At 41.1% G+C, this 13,493-nt stretch overlaps 1 protein-coding gene across 5 annotated transcripts in view; it reads left to right on the top strand.

The window, feature by feature from the left end:
- The window catches only part of LOC148401599 (uncharacterized), a 79,604-nt gene that overhangs the window by 32,176 nt on the left and 33,935 nt on the right, over window positions 1-13,493 (top strand). For 4 of the 5 annotated variants that reach the window (XR_015854270.1, XR_015854269.1, XM_088361143.1 and 1 more), the window contains one exon: window positions 6,107-6,199. The gene's annotated coding sequence lies outside the window, so the exon portion shown is untranslated. Of the gene's footprint in view, window positions 1-6,106; window positions 6,200-6,654; window positions 7,022-13,493 lie in introns of those variants that run through there. The other variant, XR_015854271.1, reaches the window with a different exon arrangement.

Genomic DNA, 13,493 nt, shown 5'->3' with positions numbered 1-13,493 from the left:
TTTGAGGGCGCTAATAGTTCACCTCTTAAGATGCGTGCGATTAAAAACCAAGGCCCCTATCTATTCTTTACAATCTGACAGTCGTTTCCCTTCCACTGTGATATTGTGCAAAGGAATGTCCACGTTACATGCACGCACTGAAATGAGCACGACAGGCGTCTTTTTAAAAATCAGTTTATTATCATCACCGGCAGCAGCTTGCCTCGCGCAAACACACTTTAAGTGTGAGAACAAACTGCTCTCCAGCACGAGGAGTTCCGTGCCACGCAGGTTCTCTTTGCATGCAGCGCCAAGCGGGCCTAGTCCTGCTAATGGTCTCTCCACAATTATTTGGCACGGACACGGTGTGACACGCGCGCGCGCACACACGCGCGGAGCTCCTTTCCCACTCCACAATGTGCTGCAAACGAGTGAAATATTTCCACGAATCAAGACAACCACGTCGGTGCAATTTAGGTCTTTTAATTTGTAGCTTCTTTTTGCAAGTAGCAACTTGCATGCATAGGTTCTCATCTTATGGAAATTATACCCAGGGAAAAATAAAATGTTTGCGTCTGTGTGCGTGCGCGCGCCCGAGATCCGTGTTGCGAGCAATCCTCTTATCTGCACAAAAGGAGAGGACACAATATTGAATTGACAGCTTTGACATTTAACTTGCAGGAAAATGGCTAATTCACAGTTTTATTAAAATGGGACGATTAAAGTGTTAAAGTTATAAAAACAAGACACACAGCCTATATAAATTATATATATCTATATATAGTATATATATATACATATAAACTCACAAAGATACATTTCCTAAAGAATAAATACTTCATAAATATTCTGCTTATTTTACTTTGTGTATTGGTGTGCTGATGTGAGTCATCAGGGTTTACTTTTTCCAAATTTGACCTGACACCCTGGAACACGTGCATGCCTTGAGGTCCTGAATCAATTAAAACTGCAATTCCTGTTAATTGTACGATCTCTGTCCAACCTGTGGCATGACAATAGACAGTTTGTAATCATTTGGAGAAAAGCCTTTTATTTGTGCTATTGTAGAACTCTTTGCTGTTTAATGAGTAAATTACAAAAAAAAAACTGACAAAGCTAGTGAAAGTCGGACGTGTTCATATTTTGATGTATCTTATCCAAGAGAATTGTTTTTGGGCTCAGGCCTGTATGGACTTCATGGCAGCTTATTTGAAGTTGTTCTAAGTTGTGAATGTTTGTTTGTTTATATCTGCCCTATGATTGGCTGACAACTTGTCCCGCCTCTCGCCACAGATCAGCTAGATAGGCTTCAACACACCTGAGACCAGAGTGAAGATAAGTGATTTATAAAACTTGATTGATGGATGGAAATTAATCAATCAGTTCCAGTGCCAACCCCTTTTTTTTTTAAGTATAGTTCATAAAGTAAAGGCCATTATTTAGAAAAAAATGAAACCACAATCTCCTCCTATGTTCTTTTCACCACACTTTTTATTAAAACAAATGTTTCCAAAAACCCAAAAGTCAAGTACTATTGGAGGTTCTGCGGAGGCACTTCAGATACACATATTTCCAAAACTGCGTCTTCTTCGTTCACTCTGCTGCGAGCGCGACGCATTGCATGCGGACTCAACGTTAGCGAGCGTGTGGGCGCTGGAGAGACAAAAAGGGAATAATGACAATGGAAAGGCAAAAGGGGGAATAATGACAGGCCAGCAACTGATGGAGGCCCTCAGGTAACTACAGATAGGTGCAGAGGTTCTCCCTGCAGCCTTTGCTTGTTCTCCCCTTGTCTTTCTCTTCTCCCTCCATGCTCTTTCCATCAAGATGCCATTATTCAGGATATTAGCAGGGAAGCGCTAAAAGCTCCCGATGTGGAGGAGGGTCCCCGGGTCCTGCGTGCCACACAGTAAGAGGTGCTGGAAAGGTCTTATTGTAGACATTACCAGCTGTCTCTCTTCTGTGGGCAAAAAAAACGTGGACATTAGCCGACACAAAGAAAAACGGAGAAGCGATTGTGGCGGCGTGGCGCCCGGCGCATTTACGCTTGGCTAACTTTGCATATTATTCAACTTATGTGAAGTTCCTAAGACAGAACAAGGAATTCATTAGTGTATCTAAAATTATTTTGAGAGCTTTGGTGACACATATTTTTTTCCCAATGAAGAAAACAATCGTATGATACTCATCATACGAACAAACCTTGTGTCCGTTCAGTTTCGCAGTGACAGAGGTCGACAGATGATTTGTCTCCAAACACGCCTTGCATTCATTGACAAACTTGGCACTTTAACTTTGCCTAATTGTTCCTTCCTGTGGTCAGGGACATTCTCTGTCCTTCCATCACAATCATTGTCCTGCAAAACCATCTCAACTATTCATCTGCTGCCTTTTTTAATGTCCTGTTCTTGCTTGCTTCTCAGTAATTCACATCCCCCCCCCTTTTTATTGGTCCGATGTAGCTCTCTAGTGCTCATGTATTTATTCATGCATGTTTCTCTGGTGGGTGCATGAATGGACCTGAATAGAGGCCGTGTGTGTGTGGCGTCGCTAATGTGTGTGCGGTTTCGAGAAAAGGTCTTAATCTAACCACCGCATTGCTTCTGCTGAGACCGCCACCCCCCCTTGTCCGTATGCCGTGCCCAACCACGGAGGCTCAGCAGCAGCGTCCAGCTCAGGGTCTTGGGTCTGGGGCTTGGCCCGGATCGCCTCTCCTCAGACCCGCAAATACGGCTCGGTCCTGGCACGAGCGGACCGCGAAGCCGCTTTCTGGCCGAGGGCCCGGGCGTGGGGGATGGGGGTGAGTGAAGGGGCGCTGTGGCTGAATGTGCAGCGGGGCGAAGAGCGGTGACGAGGCTAACAATGCTATCGGAGACCTGGCGTCCGTCTCGCAAACATTTGTCTTTATCGCGGCGCTTCACTCAGAAATGGCAACAAAGCAAAAAAAGGCAAAAACAGAAGAGAACCAAAGAAAGCCTGCACGAGTGCTTGAACATGACCACAGTGTGTTTTAAAAGTCGAGTCAAATGAAACAGATAGGCGCCGCCTTTAGCCAGGCCTTTTTGACATTGTCAGGTCCTCCAGGTCCCAGTTGGAGCAAAAAATCAACATGTTTGCTCGTCGCGCTTTCATTGACAACCCGTAGCCAAGCCAGCAAAGCACAACGAGGGACGGGCGCTTGCCAAATAAAAACATTCAAACACAAATAACGGACATAAACAAAGGATAAAAGGAGTGAAATCAACTTGCTGAAAGCTGTTTTTTTTTTTTTTCTCCTCCTGCCTGTGTTCATTGACCCATGCTGTTTTGTCCACAGTGTCGCAGGCAGTAGCAATTAGAATTTTTCAATTTAGGATTACTTTGGGACCATGTCAAACATGAAATAAACCAGAACAGGTGAAGTTGCTCCAGCAAACACTTAAACATCACATAGTTCTGAAACAATCATGTCAATAAAAAAAATCTCATCTTAATTTTGATCCCTTGAGAAAAAAAATCTCACATTGTCACCTAAGTTCTGTGAAGCTTGGAAATGGAGAAAGTGGAAGTAGAAAGTAGGCCACACAAACTGTCATCATGAGATTATTACTGTTATTGATACGGCGGTTGCTGTGCCTATTTTTTGTCACCCCTCCCCCGGCCACTCAACGCCTTTTCTCTCTATCTTCCCTCTATCCTTCTCCTCTGCCTCTCCATCTCAACCCAAGCAGCCGAGACAGACGGCCGCCTCATAGAGTTGAAGGTTTCTTCCGTTGAAGACATTTTTCTTACGGCCTCTGTTGCCAAGCGTTTGCTCACGTGGGCTTCACTTGTTCTCTGTGTTTTTCTTTCAATAGGTGAAGTGCCTCCAGGTAGTTTCTGCCATGGCATTAAATTCATCAAATGAACTTGACGATTGTTTCCATTTCTTCTTTGATTGAATAAGAATGATTGCATAAAAAAGCACATAAGGTTACAGAGCAAATATATCAGCTGTACTTTTGTGTAAGACCTTCCAAAGCTCAAGTGCATGGCTGAGTGATTCAAGTGAGTTTCATGTAGTGGAAGGTACTTCAAGATCTAACAGTTGCATATTATAAACTCAATTGATCAAATTTAATTGAAATTCCCTGGTCAGGCGGGAAATCTTGCAAAATATCTCAAAATTAAAAATCTCTCTTAATTACGGGACAATTAAGTGATTGGTGTATATTCAAATTTTCACCTTATGTTTCCTTTAGCGAGCTCCTCCTGCCTCCGCCTCAGCAGGTCAAGAGGCGCTTTGCCGACTTCGCCACCTGCTGTTTAACAGCAAGTAAACAAACTAAACATGTATTTACTCCGGAATCAGTGCGCCCGTAAAACCCTTTACGCTCAATTAAGCTTTTGCGTGAGCTACCACATGGCGACATGTGCAGGTGTGTTACACAAAGAAGCAAAAATGCTCAAATGAGTAAGAGGTTTTATCTAGGCGTGTCACAAATTTGCATGGGGAACACATCAGATGTGTATGACTGGGATGACCTGAAGGACAATAAGAATAATATTAAAAAAAAATAATGATTTTATCATTATTTTTATAATATTTATTTAATATAATATTTTTTATCATAATAATTTAATAATGTTTTAATTTAATTTTAAGAATTTATATCTGCGGCAATATCATATGTACAAAAATGGTTCAATAAAATCTTCCAGTTGTTAAAATTCTGAGTACTGCTCAAATTCAATTTAACATTTCACTGATGACTCGATAATCCAGGGCAGGGACATATTGTATCGCGATGATTGAACACAAACACCGAATTTATGAGCCTACAAGTAGCAAAACGTAGTTGGGCTAATATTGATCGCATGAGTAAAATGACCTTGCAAGGTGCTTTATATTCTGTTGTGTTCGCACTTGAATATTATTCTTGGTCCTCAATGGCTCGGCGAGCACGCCACGCTAATCAGTAGCATTTGGACGTCTGTGTGTGCACAAGGATCGACTTCCTGGCCTGGCGCTACCTCATGATCAGTATGGCCTAACCTGCTGCTCAGCCCACATCTTGTTTGTGTACCATTTTATTTAGTGGAAACAACAACGGCAACAAGCAGCCTCTGTAATTATTCCTTAGTGCTGCTTCTCTCACTGCAATTATACACCCATAGACACACTGTGTGGAGATTAGCATACATGCCTTTGTGTCTCGGCAGTATTTACACACACACACACATCGGCACTGTGTACAAAAGTGTAGGAGGGCGATGCTAAATGACAGTGTTTTGCCATCAGGGTCCTCATTTTGTTGAAGTGTGCAGCTCATTTGGCTGTGTATTGAGCCGGAGAGGATGCAGCAAACTTCTTGGTCAGCCGGGAACGGTCAGCGCAATTACATGCACGAAGAGAAGCGGCAAATTCCTTTTTGGCTGCTGTTGGGGTGGCGCCGCCACTCCCCTCTGCACTTTACTTATGTCTGCTTCGGTTTGTTTCGTGTTCGGTCAATCAGGCAAGTGAGTGAGTGATCTCAGAGTTCTTCAGGGAAGTTTTTTTTTTTTTGGTCGTTTTTATTCTAAATTGACATTTTTCATTCTCCAGTTGCCAAAACATCTGCTTTGCATTAACTTATTAATTATGATGATCACTTCTGATATATTGTAGATGCTGTTTTTCCATTCCCACAATGTCTGATGTACGGTGCAAACCTGCGGCTCGGGGGCCATTCGTGGCCCACAGGATGGTATTTTACAGAGGCAATTTCAAAGTGGGCGGGAAATAAGGGAAACAACCGTGTCACCAATCTTGGTCACCTTCTGAAGAACCGTTCATGAGATTGAGACTGAGAAGATTGGATTAGTCGTACTTCTTTTTAATACCTCAATTGTGGAATGCGTAATACGGGCCAGTAACACCCAGACTTTATCTTCAGTGCTCCTCACATAAGTGAATTTGTAACCCTTGATTTCATGGAACATCTCAAGTTCAGCCTTGAAAAATGAGAAGTGTTTCAAACTTGAGTCGGAAGGAGCATCGCCCAAGTTGTTTGAAGGCGTTTGCTTGGCCTCCTCCAGCTGATTCATATTCATTATTGATGCCTGAACACAGTCTCTAAGGATTTGCATCTATTATTAATGTCTGACAATCTCTGTCTTTCTCTCATAGGATCTCCTTCTGTCACATCCTCGCTGGCGTCCCTCCTTGGATCTTTCGGCCCAGCTTAGCATCAGTAATAGCTTAGAGGAAAGCTAATAACAGGTGCGTCTTCTCCCTCCTCTCGGTGTCTCCCCCCCCCCCCCCCCCCCACACACCCCCACCCCTCCTTTTGGTTTGTCTGTGACTAATTCTAATTGACCAGGTCTGGAATTTATCCCTGAATAGTTTGAAAAAAAAAAACATACATTACAGCACAAGTTTTACAAAAGTCTGTGGGCATTTCTGTTTTGACAACATGCTGGAAACAGGAAGTTATCATTGTTGGCCAAATTCCAGGCCTTGTATTTGGCTAACTTGTATAAGGAAAATACTCCATATTGAGTCAAAATTTGATCTTTTTGACGATTGGCCACGAAAAAGGTGGCGCGAGTGCCTATTCATTAAATCTTCTTTTGAGATTTCACGAAATTCATAAATGCCACACATTCCCAAATTACAATTCGGCTTAATTATGATAATTAAAAACTTGAACCTAATCCAAGGTGTTTGTATCGCAGGTGTGTGGGCGCGCTCATATCGCATAGTGCCTTTTCATTCAAAAAACCAAGATTGCCATGCGGTGACTGCATAACAAGAATGTCCTTAAGATACTTGCCGCGTCGAGCACAACACAAACATGTCCTTAAGACCGACGGTGCTTATCAATAGTTGCTAATTAAATTCTTGCGCATATTAATGAAAGTCTTAGAATAGCTGTTTACTGTGTGTGCGTGTGTGTTTGCCTAAATAAAAAGATTTCACCTTGTAGCAGGAGCGTTAGGGTGCTTGCAGTATTTTGTGTTTACTCCCTACGAGTGAAGCCTTTGAGGAGAAGAGAAACATTTTCACATTTTGAGTGAAAAAGCAGAGACAAGTTGTAAACATGTAACCTTTTGTTATAGATAGGCCAATTTTATGCAAACTGAGCAATGGTTCGTTATTGGTGAGCCAATTAAAGATCAATGGATGACCCAAAGAGGAGATCATTCTTCTGAATACTCATTTTGTGTCATTGCTATTGTAGTATTTACTTATTTTAAGCACAAACTATTCGACTTGATTCGTATTTTTGGCTGGGATATGTTGTTGCACTGCAGACTCAAACGTATTGCTAAAGTGTTTGGAATGTTTCTGGTACAATGTAGCCCAAATGCTAATAGCATAGCATCTTGAATGTTGTTGTCTGCACCAGTGAATTGTTAGCATCAAATGTAATGAGAATATCGGTCCATTTTTGAGACGTTCAATTCTTCCACATTTCCACAAACGTATTTCTAAAGTGCTTGGAATGTGTTTGGTACAATGTAGCCCAAATGCTAATAGCATAGCATTTTGAATGTTGTCTGCACCAGTGAATTGTTAGCATCAAACGTAATGACGATATCGGTCCATTTTTGGGACGTTCAACATCATGGGATTTTTTTTTTTAGCATTTAGGCTACGATCCACCATTACGTTCGAATCGCTGGCTTACGGAATCAGTTCTGAGGGCTTTGCTTCTTTTGGGGGCTTTTGTGGTTTGATGCTTAATCCAAAAGAAGGCTCAGCCTCACAAAAATAGTGTGGTGAAAAGAACATATACTGTGCGAGGCCTTAGAGTTTCCACAGGGCAGTTTTCTGGAAAAATATCATCTCTCCATATTTACCATCACAGTCAGTTCGTATGCTAACAAAACAAAAACAATGAGTCCGAGCATAGTCAGATACACTTTACCATGTACGGAAAGCACTTTTAAGACCACTTGGCCCCATAATTTGGTGGAAGAATGGAGTAAATGTGTCATTAATGAAAAGGAACGATGAGCTAATTATGCCGCATGCTCTGGAAAAAATCAAAAGTCCATTAGAGCAAGCAAAAGTACGCCGGACGCATGTTTTTCTTTGCGAACCAAATGATGCCTTTCAACGGAAGAAAACCAGACACGCTTTTACCTTTAATTTGAGCGCATACGGCAGATTGAAGATGTCCAGCGTGTTTGTTGATTTGTTGTGACCTGCCTAATCGCAAGAGGCAACTTCATCTCATCTTCATCAGCAGTCGCACGGTTCATGCAGGTCGCGACTCGCGCATCTCCAGGAAAGCTCGCATAAGGAGATGCCGGCAGAGAAATGAGTCGGAGTGAATGAAAATTAGCAATTAGCCCCGTTGTTGCCCAAATGCTAGCGTAGAAAAGTCGCTGCTTTCAGAAAGATTTGCTTTTTGCACAATTTTATTATTATTTTTTTATCATGAATGGATTTTGGTACCCTGACATTTTGTCCAGCTAGTTTCATGCGCCTTCCTTTGAATGCACGTTTGTTGGAAGACATTTAGCTTCTTTGATGCTAATTCATGGGATGGAATACATTGCCGCCGTTTTAATTTTGTACTTGTCATCAATTATTTTACTACAAAAAAAACAAAAGTGATGAACCAAAGTACAGAGACAAACATTCTACTTGGCAAACCAAACAAAATGGTGTTCGCAAGGTGTCTAAAATATGCTAACGCTAATGATACTTTAAAAGATGTAGAAGACGCTAAGGACAGAAACGTTTGCTTTCAACAGACATCCACACATCCATTTGGATTCATGCTTTCACCTACACAATCACACAACTCATTGCCTTTGATTAATGTTTTCAGTCTTCTTTTTTTTAATATTCACAACCTCAAGAGTGCATACACACACTGACCTTGAGACACAAAAGATTAAGCACTTGAACTTCGACACATCCTTCGAGTGTCGGAACCTTGCGCAAAAGCAATGGCGTACTTTCTAAGAGATGGGAGGCAAGCACTTGAGGGAAAATTTAAATCCTTCCAAGGATGATGTGGGGGAGTTAAGAAAAAATTTGTACGTTTTGTGTATCCTTTTGTGGCTCAGCTTGCTTTTTCTACCTTGTTTTTGTTTCTGACCGGGACAAAGGTTCCTTTTCTATTGTTGATAATCAACAAATTTAATTGCTTGTTTTATTCAGGATATTTCAATCAAAAAAGCATGATTTTAAAATGGATTCAGAAACAGGTGAGATGTAGTTGTAGCTGAGGGCTGAACGATATTAAGAATAAATATTGCGAGTAACACAAACAAAACAGAAAAGAACATTTTACCTTTAAAAATATTAAAATCTATAACTAGACTTAAAACAGAGATGAAGGGCTCAGCAATATGACCTGAAATTCATATTATGGTATGAATTGAATTTTTTTATTGTAAAAAGTGTGAAAATCATAATGGGAGCATTGCTGAATGTGTTATTTAAATGTGAAAATGGAAATAATTACTGTTAAAAAGTGTCAGTTAGTATAATTGTTATGTCCGAGTGTAGCTAATAATTTTTTTTCTTTTTTAACATAATATTGACCAAAACATTTAGCTTCTGAGCACACATGCCTTAAATTTATCTGATATTTTGATTTCTGTTGAAACTTTCGGTGCTTTTTTACAACGCTACATTCAGGGTTTTTTATTTATTTTTCGAATTGAATATGCAGTTCGGGTAGACGTGATAGAAGACTGAACTTGTTTGGATACATGAAAAAGCCTTTAGAAATAGTTTTGAATGTCACACTATGCACTTTTATAGTCTTACAAATATTTGAAAATAATGAATCGCCAATATTATATAATAATATAAAGTAATTTGAATCTCATTTTAAAATAATTTGTCAATTTGTGTTTGACCACAATCAGGTAAATTGATGTTTGTGTTTATTAAGTCTATATAAATAAAATTAATATTTGTACAATATTTTGGTCAGACTTTTTCCAATATCAACCTTCAAGAACTCTTCGTATATGCAGAGGTTCTTCATAAATTCTTCTTCTTTGTGTGAGTGTGTTTTTTAACAAATGTCCTTTTCAGGGTTACATAAAAGAAATTCAAAGTCTTTCCTCCATTGCTCTTGTGCTTCTTTTTTTTTTTTTTACTTTTCTTTGGTTGAATGAGGGGCTCTGACCCAGGTATTCCTCATGAGAATGAAGCTTAATTCATGGCAACGACCTTTTAGCACTTGGCAAACACGTTTCGCATTGAAAGGCTAAATTAGTTAACAAATTGGGAAAAAAAACATGAGAAAGTTAAGTTACTGTCGAAGCCACCTCCATGACATTCTCTTTTTCCATTTTGAGTCTATGTTGACTCACATGTTAAGATTTTGGCTCTCAGACACACACACACACACACACACACACACACACACACACACACACACAGATGCACACGTGCACACACAGACCTATATACGTATTTGTGTGCTAGTGAAAAGATAAAAGAATGATTGAATCTAAATTTCTCATGAAGCAGCAGGTCGTGCGTAGAGGGAGCACATGGATGAAAGTGTGACGCTGGGCGCTGTGGCGACTGATTGGCAGCGCAGATCGTCTGCCAACTCACAGACACACACGCACAATATTAACGCACTCATCCCAGACGGAACAATCAACAAAGCACGCACACATAAAGTCGTATTTAATGAAGTTACCTCAGGGTGTGTTTCGGCCTCTTCCACGATTTTATTTTTCACTTTTAAACGCTTGTGATTTTTGCAGTTAGGTTTCGTCTTTTGTTGCACGAATACGGGTTCATAACAGTCTGCTGGATGATTGTCACCTAGTGGCAGGAAGCCAAATTGCAACTGAGTACCTTATCGGAAAGTAGTTTTTTGTAAAGGAATTTACGTAGCTCACAGGTGCTAAATAGAAATTATTTCGGAGTCAACTAGCCGATGAAAACCCCCAGTTAACTCTTTACTTCCCAGCGACAAATACACTCGTCATGAAAAGCGATGACGTATTATCCCTGTGACGAATATACTCGTCAAATGCCTTTCTTTTCCCAAATGGTTGGATGAGACTCCCGGGTTTACAACAGCTTACAAATGATTTGATTCCACCCCAAAATGCACAAACTCCACTTAACCATGACTGTACAGTAAAAAAGCTAAACTTAGCCAATTACTACTTTCCCATTAGCCAAGGCTTTGACGCCCGTGGCCTGCTTCTCTCTTCAGAGATGAGTTAAGTGCGCACACGTGTCCAGTGTGCTGTGTGCGCACAAGCACAAAGCAGCGAGCAGCGGGGGCCCACATCAGAATGCATGTTGGAGGTTTGACATTCCTGCAGGCGGTGTCCGTCTAGCCAGTCAGGGGGAGGACAGCCAATAACACTCATTGCGCCACCACGACTATCTGATGAGGCCAGTGCGCTTCCCAGTCAATAGCGAGGACAAAAGCTTTTAAACGCTCCACCTTTTACAAGGCCTGCACGTGTGTCCAACGTCCCAATGATGACAGTGCCAGAGATTAGCGCAGTTGAGTTCCAGTGTAGACCTCAAGGTCAAAGGGGCACAAAGGTGCACTGCAGAGCAGCGGGTATGAACGCTTATTGTGTGCGTAGAGCCTACGTTGTGTGCCTACGTTTGTGTGTATTCAAATTTCAGGTAATTCATGCTGCGTAAGAGACAATAAAAGCGCAATTGTACTGAAATATAAAGACGGTAGAAAGCACATGAAGGAGAGGCAAAGCTTTGTAAGTCGGCTTTGTCAAAAACAAACAAATCTTAAAGTTCTCTAACCATCAAAGATAACAAATATTTTTATTCACTGGAAAATTAACACAGTGCACTTTGTGGTGGGCCTTAATTTTGGTTATACCGCAAACGATCTCGGGACAGCCATTATGTTTGCTTTCAAAACCCGAATATTGGCAGTATTCAGGTTTTTCAAGGACAAAAAGCCAAATATGCTCATTCAGGTTTTTAAGAACCAGAATAAGATTCACCTTTTTTTAATCAGAATATTGTGTCATATAACTGGAAGCGAGTTTTTCCCAATGTTTCAGAAAACTGAATTTTGAATCTGACTGCATGCAAACATAGTCAGCTACACACAAAAGAAACTCTTGAAACTCAAACCACTATAAGCTTGTTCAAAGGTAAATGTAAGTACGTGTTTGTGTCTATTCATGAAGATGTTGGACTGTTATGACTCACATCACAGAAGTGAGGAGTACTTCCGCACCTCCATTTGCTGTTTACAATTGTTTAGTCAACCTTGGCAAAGTGCATCTGAAGTTTTTAATGTCAGTCATTCAATTAAAGTTGGAGGAGGAGCAGAACCTCAGGGGGCAATAAGTCACTTATTGGTATTATCCCGCCCCGCTAATTACTGAAGCAATGAACTTTAATTAATAGCTGAGCTAGCCGTGTGCGCGAGTGTGTGCGTGCACACGTCTTCACGCGGTTATGCCGTGCTCCTCCTTTATCCCGAGCCATCTCTCTTCGACACATGCGCACTTCTCCTGCACACGGGCTGACATTTCGCGCCGTGTCTCGGGGTCACCTGAGAAACGGCGACACCGTCAACCTGCGAGCGCTAGCGGCGCCGTTAGCATTAGCATAATGTCCTCCCTCTTATCAGCCTATTTGATGGCTGCTCAAACAACGGGAATAACAACGGTGACAAGAAAATGAGGAGACAAATTTGTTTTGCTGCAAATCAGGGCGCCGTGCTAAAATGTGCCTTTAGCCGCCAAATTGCTCGATTTATTAACACACCAAAAATACAGATATACTCTGGCCTTTAATCACCTGGTGTTTACTTCCATGCCCCACTTTTGTGTAACTTGTAATACCATGATTTTTTTATTTTCATTTTTTGACCATACCTCCTGTTCTTTGGTCCAACCTTCACACATAGGAAAGAATTTTTGCAGTGACATTTTGTGTGAAAATAAAAATAGCAAGGCATCCACGTTCAACCTCATTTGCTTTTTTCTTTTAACCTTTTTTTTAACATTTAATTGTCTAGCAGAATTTCTCAAATTATTTTTCTTTGTCATGTCACGCATTTGAAAGCTGCTTGTTGCTAGGTCCCATATGCCCCATTAAAAAAATAAAAAAATGTCCTATGCCAGTCACGTCCACTGGCAAACAATGGCTGACCCCACCGTGCCCCTGGACTAAGAGAGCTGGCAGAAAGACGAATTAGAATAGACGTGAAAGATCGCACCTGATGAGGCAAGCTTGTGCAACTTATATAAAAAAATATCCTGCTCTGCATTAAATCTAAAATACAGTTTGGGCACTGCCCATTGTGCTTATTAATCACCAGTGGCTGAACAGATCAATGGGCGGATAAAAAGTAGTTGCAGCGTAGAAGAGAGGATGCGATTCTGACATGGCTGAATAATTTGAATCTATGAAAGAATGGATGACAAAGGAAGGAATGGGTGAATCAACTAACGGATGGGTGGAAGGAAGTTTCCTCCGTAGTTGACACTGGACAATTTCACCATGACGTCACATGATCTTCCAGGTGCTAAAAGCTGAAGCTTTTATGTTGTTTGACCAAAACGAGTGATTGAAAATCATA

The sequence above is a fragment of the Syngnathus floridae genome, chromosome 2, assembly GCF_059516105.1.
Source record: "Syngnathus floridae isolate MCC-2025c chromosome 2, RoL_Sflo_1.0, whole genome shotgun sequence".
NCBI classification, from domain to species: domain Eukaryota; kingdom Metazoa; phylum Chordata; class Actinopteri; order Syngnathiformes; family Syngnathidae; genus Syngnathus; species Syngnathus floridae.
The sequence above is the reverse complement of the archived record's forward strand: the minus strand, read 5'-3'. Positions and strand labels throughout refer to the sequence as shown.